The sequence below is a fragment of the Ursus maritimus genome, unplaced genomic scaffold (genome assembly GCF_017311325.1).
Source record: "Ursus maritimus isolate PB19 unplaced genomic scaffold, ASM1731132v1 scaffold_2, whole genome shotgun sequence".
NCBI lineage: Eukaryota > Metazoa > Chordata > Mammalia > Carnivora > Ursidae > Ursus > Ursus maritimus.
This window is the reverse complement of record NW_024424452.1, coordinates 43,228,343-43,241,057: the sequence shown is the minus strand read 5'-3', so window position 1 is coordinate 43,241,057 and position 12,715 is coordinate 43,228,343. Positions and strand designations below refer to the sequence as shown.

General features: G+C 50.3%; 1 long non-coding RNA gene and 1 other non-coding gene across 2 annotated transcripts in view; both read left to right on the top strand.

Moving 5' to 3' along the window:
* LOC103672064 overlaps positions 1-12,715 on the top strand; it is a 103,454-nt gene that overhangs the window by 30,742 nt on the left and 59,997 nt on the right. Inside the window, exons 2-5 of the long non-coding RNA XR_571060.2 lie at positions 8,541-8,671; positions 9,056-9,190; positions 10,763-11,051; positions 11,354-11,412. This is a non-coding gene — a long non-coding RNA (uncharacterized LOC103672064). The remainder of the gene's footprint in view (positions 1-8,540; positions 8,672-9,055; positions 9,191-10,762; positions 11,052-11,353; positions 11,413-12,715) is intronic.
* On the top strand, positions 8,718-8,791 carry TRNAR-UCU. The gene has a single exon. It is a non-coding gene; the product is annotated as a tRNA-Arg (tRNA).

Sequence of the window (12,715 nt, the reverse complement as noted above, 5' to 3'; positions counted from 1 at the left end):
AGAGAGGCAGGACTCACACGGCACAGTGGCTGATAAGACGCAAGCGTGCGGTTTAGAGACCGCGTCGCGGCCGACTCCGGGCTTCTAGCGCAGGTGACCGGGTGGCCGGTCCTGTCACCCTCGTGCTGTTTTCTGTCAAATCAGTCCTGTCCTTTCAATTTACTGTGTGTAGCCAGTTCTATGACTGGGGACCTCTGTTAGGACTTACCTTGGTGAGGGCCTAAAGCCTCCACGCCGTGCCCTCTGGAAACAATCGACCGCAGGGCAGCTGGAGCGATCGCTCTGAAATGCACATCAAACCCCAGTTCTCCCTTGCTGCAAACCCTTCCCTGCCTCTGCATGTCCTGCGGATTAACAGCGAAGGCATGCTAATGACATGACATAGGAAGGTCTGCCCAATCTGGTCTTCCAGCCATGGGCTGCCACCCTCCCCTGGGACTCTGGGCTTCAGTGACCCCTCGTTTCTTGTAGTTTCTCACACAGACACAAGGGTTTTGGGTGTATCTTTATCATGCTGTCGTCTCTAAGGGCGCCGTTCTCCCTTAGTTTCCCAACACGCATGCCCGTGCACGCACACACTCCCTGACCCACCCCTTCTTTTGCTCCGGTGACAAACTGTCCCTCCTTTGTACTGCTTATGTCCATGGCTCTAGGAAACCTCCTTAGAGCCTCGGACTGGGTTAGTGCCCACATGGTCTATTACTGCCCACACGGTGTGCATCTCCCCAGCTGTTTGGTTTTTGTCTCTGGCGGTGACCTTACGGAGGGCAGGAATGGCATCTTCAGTATCTCTGTGTTCCCTATGCCTGGCACATCCCTTGACATATAGGACATGTTTGCGGATTTGCAGAATAAATAAACCAATAAACGAGTGGGTGGATGGTTCTACCATCAAGCAAATTAGTAGATTTTGAAGAGCAGAAGATTTACAGGGACATGGAACTTCAGATTTGTACATTTTACCATTGAAATGCCCACGAGTCATGTAGGGGTGGTTATTTCAAGGTTGCCGAATACACCAGGTGCGGAGAGGGACGTGTTCAGCTCCTACTTGGTAATCTGTGCTAGGGTGTCTTTTCAGCTAATTTAGGGAGAAAATAGAAGAGAAGAGAAGCCACGCACACTTGAGGGCAGTGTGTTTGACCACAACCCACAGAGGAAATCAATTTATTTTTTCTTGTAACTGAGAACACATGTCTACAGAAAATACCTGTACGTTTAACTGAAACAATATTTCAGGAAGTGATACAGGGTCTTATTAGAGACTGATACCTTCTGGTGTTTTCTGTTCTGTTCTGTACTGCCCTATCCTGTCCTACCCTATGCTACCATTTCTCTTCTCTTCTATTTCATGATATGCAGCTGACATTCTGACTGGTGTCTGATAACCACTGCTCTTTGGGACCCTGATGTGTGGGAAGGAGGGGCAGGCCCGGCGAAGGGGACAAAGAAGGAGGGGATGAGAAATAGGAGAGGCTGGTGTGCCACGGACAGCAGGGTCATGGAAGTTCTCAAGAACGAAGGTGGGTTTGGTGTGAAATGCTGCAGAAAGGGGAGGCGAGCCTCTTGAATCTGATTATGAGGAAGCTCTTAGTGACTTGGGCAAGAACCTACTATGGAAACAGAGTCCCCGGCACGAGGCTGCCTGGGGTTTTCTCCTCCTTTGTCTCATTTACTCCTTGTAATGGCCCCATGGGGCAGGCGTGCTTACTTATGTGAATTCTGAAAGGAACAGGCGATCTGAGCCTCAGAGAGGTTCGTTGAGGTGCTGTCCATCACACAGTAAGCTGCGGAGCTGGGAGTCAAACCTTGGTCAATCCTGACTTTAAAGTCTGTTTTTTTCCAATCGGACCACAGCAGTTAGCGTATTTTCGTAATATTGGATAAGTAATTTAATTTCTATGGGCATGAGTTTACTAATCTATGTAATTACAGATGAAAGGGTTGACAAAAATTATAGACTACAGAAATATACAAAATAAAGAGCAAACATTCACCCACTCAGCATTATCAATTTAATCTTCAGACTAGTTTTTTTAAATTTATAAAAGTAATAAGATCATATGGTAAAAATTCAGCTAATGCATAAGGTTAAAAATGAATTATTTTAAAATCTCTGTTTTGAACATTCAGTGATTCAGTGATTCATTGAACATTCAAGATGAGCCTACTTGATCCTTCCGATTTTCTCATTTTCAGTGATGACCAAGGTATGCTTATACCGTCCTCTTCCCCATACTCTTCATGGAGACCCCACAGGGGTCACCCCATAGTGGCATAAAAAGAGCCCTCAAGTGGCAGTCAGAAAGCCCGGGACAGGGTGCAGCTCTGTGAATGACCGGCTGACTGACCTTGAGTGAGGCATTGTATTTATCTGGACATTGGTTTCTTCTGCTGTGACCTTTGGTGACTGAAGGGAGAATGAGCCACTGAGGGGAGATGATGGGGTGGGGGGGTTGGGGCTCACCCACCCTCACCGGGTGCCGCCCTCTGTCTTCTTAGCCCACAGCCCTGCCCTCCACCCGTGGCCTTCCCACACCCTCTTGTCCTGCCCCTGGGGCACCACCCCTCGATCACAGGGGCAGGGAAGAGACTTGAGGGGAAGGTCTCAGACCAGTGTCATGGGACATCCTGCTCCCAGTGCCCACCGCCCGTGGACGCCTGCCCGTGGCAGTGGCAGAGGTCAGAGCAGCACCGGAGGCTCTGGTCAGCCCACTGCTTCCCGGCTGATGACTTCGGGCCAGATGCTGACTGTCCTTGACTAAGGTTCTCCTTTTGTAAAAGGAGGTGATGAGCTTCACTCTTTGCACAATCTAGGAGAGTTCTGATGATAAGAGAGATCAAGAATTAAAAATACTTCCATCATCGTTATGCCTCCTGTTTATACTGTTTCTTTGACTCGTTGATGGGTAGCATGAGGGAGGACCGCGGAAGTCCAGCTCCTTTTAAAGGAGGGGACTCTGAGCCTGGAGATTAGCTGGGTTACTCAAAGGGAAATGCTTCCCCTCGAGCCCGTCTTCAGTGCGGGGACTGAATGCTCGCTGGGACAGCCTCGAGAAGGACCAGTCCTACGTAGGCAGTACATGGCTCTTGGATAAGGACGGTGGTGCAGACCTTCCTCTGACTTGTCGGACAGAGGCCCCCTGTGTAAGGTCAACCGTAGTCCCTGGGTTTGAGATGGTCCTGGTCACACTTTCTGTGTAAACTGACACCTTGTAAAAGATGAACACCTTTCTTCTCTTGCTGTGACAGAGTCTACTTACGAAGTTCTCCTCTAGGCTTCTTCCAGGCTGACTGGGAAGTGGAGCTGAGGCAGTTAAAGGACAAAGAAATCCCTTTACTCCTAATATTAGGCACAACCGATGTTCTCGAGCCCCTGGGCCTGTGACCAGAGTCATTGACAGACCATTTAAAGGTCTGTCTTCTAACTCTTTGGCCCCTGGCCTACAGTATCTGCCCTTTTATGGACCAGGGTCCCTGTGGTGTCTGTGAAGACTAGGGAGCCTGGTTGCCAGGCCATCCCCATGGTCACTCAGGGCTGGGGCATCAGCAGGGCTCAATCAGGGCCCCCCAGTCTTAAAGCCAGTGGTGCATGCATGGAGCCCCAGGCCAGGAAGTCAAGCAGACACAGGTGTGGTCGAGCAGGAAGCTCCTCGGATGTGTGGAGGTGAACTAGGCAATGGGAAGGACCAGCAGGTCATTCTGGACAGGAATCTGGCTCTGTATGGATGGGGTGAAAGGAGATTCAGAAGAACAGGTCCTATGGACTTAAGATTTGGGAAGCAGGAGAGATCTGGACTAAAAGGCTGGGGGGAAAGTAAAGAGATCTGGAGAATGAAATCTAGAGAAAGGGAAGAGAGGGCCTGATAGTGAAGGAGCGAGCATACCAAGACTTCAGAGCAAGTGGCAAAGCACAGAGCTCAGCTAGTGAGGGCAGAGGAGCTGGGAGGCCTGGGAGACTCAGAGAGCCTTATGGCCAGCGGTGCTGGGCCCGAGATAGGAGCAGAGGGCTGAGTGTGCCCGAGACCAGGAACGGTGCATGTTGATGGTAGTGTTTGGAATAGACAGACCCCAGATGAAAATGGATGGGGGTGTGGCCAAGAAATTAGACATGTCAGAGGATAGCCCCCATGGGGAAGGATTAGGGAATGCCAGCTACATGTGGAAAGTGGGGAGAAGAAAAATGGACAAGAGCACGGAGAGGTGAGGACGGGGTGGGGGGGGGCATCCAAGTCAGGATGTGACCCAGGTGATGTGCCTGCCCTGCAGGAGAATGGGGAGATTGAGGGGGTGGCAAGAAGACACAACAAAAAGACGGGACTGGGGAGCTAATACTGAACACACACAAGGATGGTGGCTTGGGGTCAGGACTATAGGCGTAGAGAGAGAGCCTGGATTCTAAAGAGGAAAAGGGGGTGTTAAGCTGGAGGGGTTGCACCAGGAATTAACTCACTTGTTGGGGAATTGGAGTGAAGCAGAGAGAACATCTCCCTCCAAATTCCCAGAAAGATCTGGTGGGACGTGCGAGCCCACTGCCTGTCCCTTCATTAAACACTGCTGGCTTCCTCATGCTTCTTGACCAAATAGAGAGTTTACATCCTTGGAGCACACTCTCTAGAATTCTCTAGACGGTTTCCTAGAGGAGGCCGAGAGGGAGGAACAGAGAGGCAAACAGGAAGATTCCATCCCCAGTTTCTTCACCATTCCTCAGACTCCCTTGGGCATGGAGCTCTGCGTGGACTCTGTTGTGACCTTGGCTAGTGCTGCAGGTGCAGCCCATTGTCAGGACAGATTGGGTTCAGGTCTATCTCTGGGGAGACTTGTGAGCAACCCATTGTGCTGGGCTAGACCTGGAATGTAGGATGTTATGATTCAGGTAGAATTTGCCCTCCCTTGTCCTCCTTTGTCTTGACTCTCAAGCCCACTAATTACCTGCATCATCTCACTTCTTCTTTCTTAGAGGATAGGAAAAGGGACCGGGAGGGAATAAACAATCTTCAGCCAGGTTCCTCAGCTGAGGAAGGAAGGAAACAAAAGGCTTTAGGAACATAAATGCCTCATTATGATGCGTTAGAAAAATGCATGAGAAGAAGAGACAAATGAGCACAGGGCGAGGCCCCAGGAGGACAAAAAGTCTGGAAAAGAACGGAGGGACCTTTGTTTCAGAGGGATGGCCACGCTGCCCTTCTTTAAGGGATGGGGAATTAGGAGCTGAACATCTGTTAGTTGTGCCGAGTGGGCCTGGCTCCCTAGGACAGATGTCACAGAGCTCCTTTTCAGCCTCCCTGAGAGGTGCTTAGCAGAGGAGTGGGTGGGGTTGGGAGGGAGTGCAGAAAAAGTGAGAGGAAGCTAGTGGTCACTGGGGGCACAGAAGATGGTGTATGGAAGCCACTTCTAGAGGATGTGTCCACAGTGGATGTGAATGAATAAGGTTTGGGACATGGCAGGCCCTGGAAGATGAGACTATCATGTATTTTATGTCTAAGGCTGTGTTGTCCAAATGTCTAGTTCACGGTCTTACTCCATCTAAATCCCTTAGCATTTAAAACACAGGCTGGTTGAGATAGGTCCCCTAGGGAAGCTGTGAGTAAGACCACAGTAGGGTGTAGGATTTAATCATATTTGTGCCTGGGCCAATGGGAATGGTTTTTTTGACATTTATCATATGTATCCCAGCAACACTTTATGAATGAAATGTATGAGCATCACCAGTTTGTCTGTGGGGTCAAAAAGTGGTATTTAGTCAGAGGCATGAGCAATGCTTGAGTCACACATCTTTGGAGAATTAAATCAGTACAGAAAATTTTTGGAAGTGAATGTAGTCATCTCCTTAGGGTAAGCATAAACAGAAATGGCATACCTAGTTTCAAAGAAGAAAAAGATGTGCTGTCTTCAATCATTTTGAATGACTTAACCTCACCTTTCCTGCCTCATTAAAGCTACCACTTTCTTTGATTATTTCCCTCCTTATTTTTAAATTAAAAACCACACTTAGACACATCATTCACACTTTTCAAGAAGCTTTCGCTGATTCATGGATGATAAAGTGAAACAAGATACGTCAGAGATCTCTTATTTGAAAAAAGCCCTTGGGCAGTCCAGAGGACTTTTGTTGATATAGATTAATGAGTATAAGGGGTCCCAGGAAGAGTTTTCTTGCTGGAATGGGTAGATTGCTGTGGGGGTGAGGGAAAGACCAAGGGAGGTTATTCAAGAGGAAGGAGGGGACTCAGGCAACAGAGTCAAGACTTGTAACGCATGGGGTAGAGGCAGGAAGGGGATGGCAGCACCTGCACTGGAAGACTCAGCTCATCTGTAACCGTAGCACTTCTTATCGCCCCTAATTTATCATGGGGACGTGGAAGGCGGAGAAGTGAATTCTCACAGGGTTTTGAGGCAAGTGAGCTGCTGCTGGCTTTGCAGCTGGGTCTTTCTGCTTCAAGAGTTAGGGTCTTTGGGCACACTTGGAACCTGGGCACCTTATCTGGTGGGCAGTAAGATTGATTTTGTCTTTTTCTCCCATACACCTTTCAGAGTAGTTCCTGCACTAGGATTTGCTTACAGGATCCTGGAGGGTGGGACCGTGTCCTTATTTTCCCTCATCGTTGTATCCCCAGTGCCAAGAGAGAACATTGCGGGCAATGAATGAGGCTCTTGGAAGGCGCTGGGGAGCTGGGACTCTTCATTCAGGGTGTGGAGAACATGTGATCTCTTCAGCCGCAATGAGCTCTGGGCAAAGCTTGGGACAGATAGATTTCTTGGATGTAGGACAACATCTTTCTGAAGATCAGGGGGCTTGTGTCTGCATCTAAGAGAACTTTGAGCCTACTGGGACGTGTCCTGAGAGCCTGTTTTCCTTCGAGGTGGATCCTGGCTGGCATACGGGGTTGAACTTTCCTTTATAGGCACATGGACCTCCTGACTTGTCCCTTGACTGACATCTTGTTACTAGTCCCCCAAGTAATGCAATATCTGGCCAGTACTGGGTTCCGTGTGGCAGGTTCTTGGAGTGGTCCGGGGTAGACAGATTAAGAAAAGCCTGTTCTGTGCCCTTTTTCTTTATGTTCAGTATAGACGCACCATCAGTTTCCTTATTGTGAGCTTCTGGCTCTGGGTCCCAGAGGGAAGACGTGCTTGGTTGGGGTGGCTGCTTTCCCCCGGGTGTTAGTCTTCTCCTTGCCCCCTGACCTGATTGAAGCACTTGGTCCTGCTCTTGCCCAGATCTCATTCTTGGGGCTGTGTGAGCTGAACAGGCAGGGAAGTGTGAGTCTTCGAGTTCTAAGGGCCTTCAGGCACTTTGTGCGGTCCTGTTCCTCACTTGGCCATCAGCTGGTCTCACAGGTTAGAAGGAACTGTCTTGAATTGTGATTGGAGTCAGTTGGCGGTGTCCGGGGCAGTGGACCACAGAAGCACAAACTGAGAGGGAGGAGGAGGGAGTCTGCATCAGCTCTCTGCTTTTATTGTAACCTTGTAAGTGGGAGTGGGCTGGCGAACACTGAATCAGTCTTTAAATCAATGCACTGTCATTGGGAGCATAGAGGCCAATTGTCCTCTGGCGCGTCTGGCAATCAAACGGGAGAAAGAGCAGAAGGTGAAGCAGGAAGGACTTGGATTAGACATTCAGGAGAACCAGCACAGTGGAAACTACAACCAACAGGGATTAGGGGTTGCATCTTCTCAAGGAGGCTTTGAAACATAGGAACTGTTTTCTTGGATCTGGGCTGGGCGTGGAGGTCTTTATATATGGTTATGGAGGGCTGGCCAATTTGATTCTCCTGGGATGCCTCTGGCAAGCCCAGCAGCTGAGAAACCCTCATTCTTTAAATTAGGCAGTCCTGGGAAGAAAGAATGGCAGCTCTGGAGCTAGGGAGCTTGGGGGAAGGGGGCAGGTAGGTGTTCCCAGAGGGCTGTGTGAGGACCACCTGCATTTCATTAGGGAGCTGCCACTCTTACCCTCCTCCCTGTATGTTCTCCCTCCCTCCCTCCCTTCCCCTCTCTCTCCTCCTCTCTCTCTCTCTCTCTCTCTCTCACACACACACACACACACACACAAACACACACTCACCACTCTTCCGTCTCCTCCCCATCCATAATTCCAGCGAAGATGTTGAAGGCACATCCCATCAGACTCTGGGTATCACCTCCCGGGGCTTGACAGATGCAGCTCTTACAGCGGAGAGATGGACCAGTCCCCTGAGCCCGGCTTCCCCGCCTGGCTGTGCAGCCACCGCCGTTCACAGGGCTTCTATACGGGAGCAGTTCCTTTGTCTCGGGGAAGGAGGGCTTTCCTGAATCCCCAGCTTTGCCCAGCCCCGGGACTGGGATGAAACCACAGTGAGGGAGAGGGGTGGCGGGAGAGCCGGCTCCGTTTGCTCCCGGGGCTGGGTGCACTCTGCTTAATTAGCATGAGAATAGACAGACTTCCCTGTATCCTCCCTCAGGGCTGGAGAGGAAGGAGCAAAGGCTCCAGCTCCATCCCACCCCATCGGAGCTCCTAGGTGCTGAAAATGACTTTCGCCCCATTCCTCCAATCCCCCAAGGACCCAGGACCCACAGTGTTGAGAAAAGCTTTGGCGGAGCCGGCGGGTGGATCTCCACTCCAGATTTTCCAGCTGTCCCTGCCCCCCCACCGCTCCGGAGCAGGATGCCGAGATGGCTGGTGATGCAGAAGGTATGTGCTTTTTCAGTTCTGGTGCTGATGCTGTGTGTGTGGTGAGGTCTCTGTGGCGCAATGGACGAGCGCGCTGGACTTCTAATCCAGAGGTTCCGGGTTCGAGTCCCGGCAGAGATGGTCACCTGGCAGGTGCCTCTTTTATTTTGTGAGCTGTCATGCTAGGTTGGTAATTGTATTTATCTGTCCCCAGAGGTTCTGGGGAAGAGAAAGGAAACCCCTTTCCTTGGGAATCCTGGACCTCCTCTCCTTTTCTCTACCCTCCCCCTTCATTCTTTCTCTGTTCCTCCTTTATGGATTTTCATTGTCTGGCCAAGGCTCAGATGTCTGCTGCCTGTCTCTGCTCAGCCGACTGACACAGCCTTTGAATCCTTTGCTTCCCAGGAGAATCACTGGCACACAGGGACCGGGGTGCCAGGCCATGGGTTCTGGGACCATGGTGGTTCCCTCCTTCTCCGAGAACATGAAAAGGCAGACTGACCCACATGTCCACGAGGAAATGTCCTGCTGTCCTCTAAGGTAAGGGCCCCCTCGCCCAGGGTGTCAGGAGACGGATGGGGTCGTGCAGAGAACAGTTTATTCACCATCTTTGTCGTTCCTGGGTCTTTTCATGCTGAAGCTTATCACTCCCTTTCTAATCTGTGAGTGAGATGCACTCCTTGCTCTTTGTCTCAGTGGAATAAACTGCACACACGAATTCTCAGTGGCAGATGAACTTGTCCCGGGAAACTCAAAGGTCTCACGCTCCTGTGACAAGCTGGAAGCCTTTCCTGCTTGCAGGACAAGCTCAGAGGGTGGGGGGGGGGGTTAGGTCCATAATTCCCCGTTTCCAACAAGACATCTCCTCACCCCGCTCTCGTCCTGCATTCACTTCTGCTCTCCTTCCCTGCCTCATCTAATAGCCATATTCAGCAAGATTGGGAGCTTGGGGTTCTATTCTGGGCTGGTCTGGCTCTCTCTCTCCCTTGCAGAGTGCGGCCTCCAGCCTATGAGCTAGAGGGAGCCAGCCATCCCAGGAAGCGACCTCCACCCCAGGTGAACCCAGGAAACCTGAGACACACACCTCTCCTGCCTCTGCTGGGGCGTCAGCATCTCTCCCACGTGGGGCTCTGCACGGGCACCCAGCGAACACAGCCTTGCACTCAGGCTCTAGGAAGCTGGTGTGGGGCAAGGGGGCCGGTCCACACAGGGTTCCACCAAGCCCTGCCGAGAGGTGGGAACTGACAGAGCAGATAGGGGGACTCGGGTGGGAGGCTGATGTTTTCTGCCCTTAGGACGCCTGCACATTTTGTAGCCAACGGAAGCTCCTGAACTCCTTCGAAGTACTGGGGTGCTTTAAAGGGACTTAACATTCTTGCAGTTAAGAGCCCACAAAGCTTTACCTTTGAGTTCTTTTGGTAGAACCTCAATTCCGATATTAACTCTCCCCCACCAGCCCCGTGGATGTGCCCTTTGGAAGATACCAGGGTGGACCAGAAATCCCTGGGCAGACCCTTCTGGAGTCTTTCTTTCATTGTTCGCTCTGCCTATCCTAGATATTTTTGCTTTAAACTCTGGTCTGAGAGGAAAAATTGGTGCATGTGGGGTGGGGTGGGGAGGGAGTTTGGCAAAGCGGCATGCCACCTTTTCCAACCAAGCTCAGAACACTCCCTCATTCTGGCTCCCCTTCATCATTCTATTGGAACAGGGCTGCTCACAGTGAGAAGTAGGGAGGTTGCTCAAGGTCGGGGCAAGGGTATGAATTCATTATGACCCTTTCCAAGGTTTGCTCAATTCTAGAAGCTTTCTAGGAATAAGAGCTCCATGACATTGTGGGGGTGGGAGGTTGGGGGTGAAGCAGGGAGGGGATGTGTGTCCCAGTGGGCACTGAACTGCGATTTGTTGAAATGTTTGATGAGGATTCAGTGTAGGCAGCTGCTCAGGTGAGGCTCGCTACCAGTGAGGACTGAAGCCCGTGGACAGCCCCCATACCTGATTGCAGCCAATCGGTTCCATTGTAGACCTTGGAATTCGAAGACCTTGGCTTAAGAAAACCTCCCTGAACTTGAGCTGCTTACTTGTAACCACAAGGTTGTTTTATATGTCCTCCAGATGGGAAAATGATGAGAAAGTCCGTGGTGTGGCTCTGCATAGAGACATATGCTGTGTCAGCTCTGCGTTCTGTTTCCTCCTTGTGCCTGGCTGTGAAGTGAGGAAAGGAATGGGCCCGAACGGTCAGTCCCTGTCCAGCGCACCCAGGGCGGTTGTGGGCCATCAGCTGGGGCTGACGCTGACTTGTGCTGCCCCAGGAAAGAGGATGGACTGAACTTTCCAGCTGGTGGAGTCCTTCAGAGAGTGGACGCTTCCCCTGTGTCTTAGCTGGGAGCTGCGTCTCGGCCAGGTAGGTAGAGGTCCCTGCTAACTCTACCACTCAAGGGAACTGGAAGCTTCCACATACTCACATGTCAGCCAGTCTCCAGCTACCCCAAGCTCTGAGGAGTGGTGTCCTAGGGACTTGGAGAAGGATATCACAAGCACTGGGGGCAAGATTTCTCACATTGGTAAAAATTTCTTTATATGAGATATTAGCTTTCTTCTTAATACATGAGACATAACTTCTGATTTATGAATATCATAATTTCTGTATTGTAATGATACTTAGCATGTACAATAGAAATTGCTGTTGTTGTTTTTTTTATAAAGTCACTTCACTGGAGGACTCAAATGCTTCAGCAGTCCTCGAGCTGGTCATCGATTACAAGGTATGCGGGCAAGATGTGCCTTATTTATTATTGTATTCTCAGTGCCTGAAATATGGTAGGCATTTGATGGATATGTTTAAAGAATTAATGCTGACTTAGATTGGCTATAAATTATGTAGATGGGAGAGAAAGAAATGTAGCTTCCAGGAATCAGGAACACATGCGTTAATTCACGCGCTTTACAAATAGTCATCGGGCTCCTGCTTCCTGCCACCGGCCATGTCCTAGGGCCCATGATCCACAATAGTATCGCCCGCTTCCCACGGTGGGTGTGTGTTCCTGCGGCAGAGATAAAGGAGAGATGGGCAGGTACCATTATGATATTGTTGTAGGTAGAGGTACCAGTGGGAGGAACTTAACTGAGGATAAGAGGTAGACCCATGTGAGGCATGGTGATCACAGAAGACTTTCAGAGGAGGAGACGTTTAGGTGAAGAATGAGTGAAACCAGAGAGATCAATTAGACCCAGAGGGTCGACATTCCAAACAGAAAAAGAACCAGAGCAGAGACCCTCAAGTGGGCACCAGCTAGATGGCTTTGGAGGACAGCACCAAGGTCAGTGTGGTTGGGGTGGAGGGAGAGATGGGGAGACCGGTTCAGACATTAATATGGGGCACATCCCAGAGGGTGACGCCCTTGGCCCCGTCACGCCCAACTTGGCCTTGTAAAGTCAGGCCAGTATTTGCTCACTTTACTTTCCAGCAATGAAATTCATAGGTCACGTAAGCGTCCTGTGCACAAAATTAAATCAACATAATATCCTCATTGTAATAGAAGACAACAATAAAAGGGAATCAGTTTGTAATAACTGATTTGTACACTACACTAGCCGTCTTGTACCGACACGACGAATCACACTCAGAGCAACGGCCGGGAATACATGTGTGCAGAGCACTGCAGGTGTGCCTCCTGGTCGACTCACCTATCACGAGGGATGACGTGTACCAGCAGTGCTGCGACTTTCCAAACTGGTGAACGCTGTCGATAAATTTGTGATCCAGACAAATCCAATCTTCTCGCCAATATTGTGGCGTTTTGCATTCATGGATATTTTAGGACGTTTTCAACCATGCAGAAAGCTCTCTGTATTTATATGTAAAAACAAGTTAGATTCGAGGCCCAGATACCAACAGCTAGCTTTTCAGTAGGTCATTCAAAAGAAGTGCACAACACGAGGCGAGTCTGCATTACCCGAAATGCACCTGTCCCTTGCAGGACAGGACACGCAAGCCCCAGGTACCCTTCCTCTCTACAGCTAGTCGTGTGCCCGGTCTTTAGCAAAACAAAAATTACACCAGATTTT